Consider the following 4,892-nt stretch of genomic DNA (forward strand, 5'->3'; position numbering starts at 1 on the left):
AATTACTTTCTTGCAAAAATGAGCATATATAGTGATATTTTCTTCTTTCTTTCTTTATGAAAGCTGTATACTATATTCTTTTACACTTAGCTTTTTACATTTAAAAATACATCCTAAAAATTACTCCATATCAGCAAACCGAGAACTTCCTTACCCAACATTCTTAAGTGTCCATCCATACAAACCAACGAGAATAACGAATTTTACTTATTGATTGTGATGACTACTTACATTTGAATCTGAATAAAAGGCCACATGACCTTCTGCCTGAAATTTTGTTGCCTCTCTGGCTTCATGAATCAGGAAAACATGCATGCATCTCTAAGTAAGTCTCATGCACATGCTCTGGCTGGTGCTTATCAATCCCTTCCTACCTGCTACTTCTTGCTTGAGTTAGTTTGGCTTCATCTTGTGATCTCATGTTTGAATTTGAGTCATTACTTTCTCGTTCTCCTATTCTGTCTTGCCCCAAGCATCTTTCATCAATGTTGGTTTCACCTTGACCCCCCACTCTGTGTGTCAGTTTCACTGTAAACTCCCTTGGCCATGGTGGTCTTGCTTTTATAATTAGACCTAGTCTAGCTGGGTCTAAACCAGCAGACTCAACTCCAGATTCTACCTACCATTTCTTGATAGCACTCACTCACTCTTAACATAATACCTGGATACTGTCCAATTTGCAGAATAAGGCTGGACTTTAAAATATAGCTCATTTTTTATCGAGTCGGAGCAGCAGAGGCTCGCAGAGGGAGTGTATGTGGGCAAGCCAAGGGACAGCTAAACTCCAGGAGAAGGCGGGGGAGTGCTGGGCAGTGTTCCTCTGACCGCGCAGCACCCACAGGGGCTGGGTCCCCTCCCGGAGCTGCGGGCTCACCGGGCGCCTCGCCATCTTGCAAGGAAAGGAGGATTTTAGTGGAAACCTGACTTTCTGCGACAACTGCAAACACTGAACTGCTGCGAGCACCAGACCACCGGTCCCCTCTCAGCGCAAACATTCGGATTCAAAGAAACTCTTCACTGCACCACGGAAAGGTCAGATTTCGCCTGAAATAAGGTGCGGTTTCTAATCCCCGCAGTGGGTGAGGGAAGCGCTGGGTGAGGGAAGCGCGGCAGCCGCAGGACCGGCAGGAGCCGGGAGGTCTGTGCCTAGAAAAATCGGCGGCAGTTGGAACTGCCGTGATCCGTGAATGTGGAGGGGGGTCTTCTGAGCTGCTAACAGAAGTGACCTCTTGAAAGCAACTCATTTTAATCTGACGAGGAGGGTCAGACTAAGAATTTTCAAAGGAGTGCAGGATCCTTAGTCTGGTGCACAGACCCACGGTCCGCACACTTGGGCTCTTTCCGACTCTGATTGCTAAGCCCAATACAGAGGTAAACCCAGGTGGAAATCCCTGAAAGACTGCAGGGGGAAGTTGTTTTTTTCGGAACCTGGGGACCAGAGCTGCATGTGACCATCAGAGAGGCAGCTCTGAGGCGCACACCTCCACAAGCTCTGAGGCGCACACCTCCACAAACCTGTAGTGAGTGCCATAGAGGGGGAAAAAAAAAAAAAAGAGCTAGAGAGGCCCGGAAGTCAATTCAGAAACACTGCCACCCAGGGGCTGAAACGCTAATTGTCTCTGGTGTAATCAAAAATAAATACGAGAAATTAAGACACGGCTGGCTTAAAAAGCAGGACTGGCTTCCAACACTGAGGAGCCCTGGAATGAAGCTGAACTGAAATACCGCCCAGACTGGGAAAAAGGTGTACCAAACAGAATAATAGAGGAAGTGAATGACAGCCGCTACTGCACATTTCAGTCTTCCTATTTTTTAATTTTCAATTCTTTTTTCAATTTTTTAAATTTTTTATTCTCATATTTTTTTATTTTCATTTTTTGCATCTTTTACTTAAGAAACTAATTTTTTTTTCTTTTTCCTCACTCGATTTTCACCTTTTTAATTATTACATTTTTATTTTCAATCAGCACTATTATTACTATTATTTTACTTTTTTTTTTTTAATGTCATTTGATTTTCTCTTTCTTTTATTTTTGGATTAGTGTCCTACATTCGATTTGCATCTTTCCCTTACAATCGCTTTACCCTATCTCAAAGCTAACATTATGCCATCACTCTCCTCCTAACCTTTCCCCTTTTGGTCCCCAGTTTATCTTAACCCTTTCTGGCTTTAGATTTTCCCTACTTTTTCAGTTTACTCTCTGCTAAAACTTCATCCTACTTATATATCTAATTCCCAACCCCCTGCTCCAAATCCATACAAACCTCTCTCTACGCTACCTTAAAAAAATTATTTTTCTCTCTGGCCTTTTGTTGTTGTTTGCTTGAATGTTGATTAGATTGAATTTTTATGCTTTTTTATGAGATTGTTTTGATTATTCTTTTTGTTGGTTTGGTTGGTTCTTTTGTTTGCTTTGTTTTTGTTTGTTTTTTACTTTTGTTTTCCCTTGCCTCACTTGATATTAGCTGCTGTTGCAGTTTGTATTAATCTCCAGGCTCGTGTTGCTGGAATTTGCTGGGAATAGTGGTTGTTCTAGTGGAGTTTACTCCCCATATATATAGTTTGTTCCCCTTTTCTCTCTTAGTATCATTCTTGTCTCTCTTACTTTTTTTTTCTTTTCTTTTTCTTTTCTTTTATTTCTTTTTCTTTTCTTTCTTTCTGCTCTTTTCCCAAGTTCAGATTCACACTCTTTGTTGTTGTTTTTTTTTCGTTGTTGTTCTTTCTTTTTACTCTCCCTCTTCCACTCCTATTCCCTAATTTGTCTTTCTCTGGTGGTTACCTTTATTGGAGGTTATTAATATCGTGAATACAATTCTGTTCAGTGCCTTGTCTGTTGTGCCTGGTTGTGTTGTATTTTATACCTTTAAATCAACGCCAGAGAGAGAAATCTATATAACCAGACATCCGGAGAAGAGAGACCATGAGGAGACAAAGAAACAGCCCCCACAGGAAAGAGAAGCAGGCATCACCAGAAAAGGAAGTAAACGATTTAGAGGCAAACAACCTATCAGAGAAAGAATTCAGAGAAATGGTCATAAAGTGGCTGAAAAGGATGGAAGACAAATTCGACAATATGAGTAAGAACCAAGAAGAAATGAAGAAGAACCAAGAAGAAATGAAAAATGACATCGCTGCTGTAAAGAACTCAATAGAAAGCATCAAGAGTAGACTAGACGAAGCAGAGGACCGCATAAGTGAGCTAGAAGACAAGATGGAAAAAAATACCCAATTACAACAGCTTCTAGAAACAAAAATTAGAAAGATGGAGGAGAGCCTAAGGGAACTTCGGGACAACACAAAACAAAACAACATCAGGATAATAGGGGTGCCAGAAGGAAAGGAAACTGAGCAAGGAATAGAAAACCTGTTTGAAGAAATAATAACAGAAAACTTCCCTGATATAGGGAAGAAAAAACCCACACAAATCCAAGAAGCTCACAGAGTTCCAAGCAAAATGAACCCCAAAAGATCGACACCAAGGCACATTATAATTAAGTTGGCAAACACCAACGACAAAGTAAGAATCTTACAAGCGGCCAGAGAGAGACAGACAGTAACATACAAAGGAACCCCCATCAGACTAGCAACTGATTTCTCAACAGAAACTCATCAAGCCAGAAGGGAATGGAATGAAATATACCAAGTCATGCAAAGGAAGGGTCTAAATCCAAGAATACTGTACCCAGCAAGGCTATCAATCAAAATTGAAGGTGAAATCAGGAGCTTCACAGACAAAAAAGGACTAAGGGAGTTTATCACCACCAAACCAGCAATGAAAGAAATGCTAAAGGGTCTGCTGTAAAAAAAAAAAAAAGAGAAAGAAATAGGAAGCAAAGAAGGAACACAGGGGTATAGAATAAAAATGGCGTCAAATAAGTACCTATCAATAATAACTTTAAATGTAAATGGATTGAATGCCCCAATCAAAAGACACAGGGTAACAGACTGGATAAGAAAACAAAACCCAGATATCTGCTGTCTACAGGAAACCCACCTCAAAAAAAAGGATGCACACAGACTGAGAGTAAAGGGATGGAAAAAGGTTTTCCAGGCGAATGGAAATGAAAAAAAAGCTGGGGTAGCAATACTTATATCTGACAAATTAGATCTCAAAGTGAAGGACATAACAAGAGATAATGAAGGCCACTTCATAATACTAAAGGGAGAAATCCAACAAGAAGAAATAACTCTGGTAAACATATATGCACCCAATACAGGAGCACCAAGATACATTAAAAAACTCCTGGAAGATATCAAAGGAGAGATTGACAGCAATACAATCATAGTAGGAGACTTCAATACCCCACTATCACCATTGGACAAATCCTCTAAACAAAAAATCAGCAAAGAAACATCAATCCTAAATGACTCACTAGAACAGATGGAATTCATCGACATCTTCAGAACATTTCACCCCAAAGCCACAGAATATACATTCTTCTCAAGTGCACATGGGTCATTTTCAAAGATAGACCATATGTTAGGACATAGGCAAAGTCTCTCCAAATTCAAGAAGATAGAAATCATATCAAGTATCTTCTCAGATCACAGTGGCATAAAACTGGAAATCAACTACAATAAAAACAACCCAAAGAAATCAAACACTTGGAGACTAAACAGCATGCTATTAAACCATGACTGGATTACCAAAGACATCAAGGAAGAAATAAAAAACATCATGGCAACAAATGACAATGAAAACACAACAATCCAAAATCTATGGGACACAGCGAAAGCAGTCCTGAGAGGGAAGTTCATAGCTCTACAAGCCTACTGCAAAAAACAAGAAACAATGGTAATAAAATACCTAACCCAACAACTCAAAGAGTTAGAGAGAGAGCAACAAGATAAGCCCAGTGTAAGCAGAAGGAAAGAAATAATAAAGATCAGA

Source organism: Eptesicus fuscus, chromosome 15, assembly GCF_027574615.1.
Source record: "Eptesicus fuscus isolate TK198812 chromosome 15, DD_ASM_mEF_20220401, whole genome shotgun sequence".
Classification (NCBI taxonomy): Eukaryota; Metazoa; Chordata; class Mammalia; order Chiroptera; family Vespertilionidae; genus Eptesicus; species Eptesicus fuscus.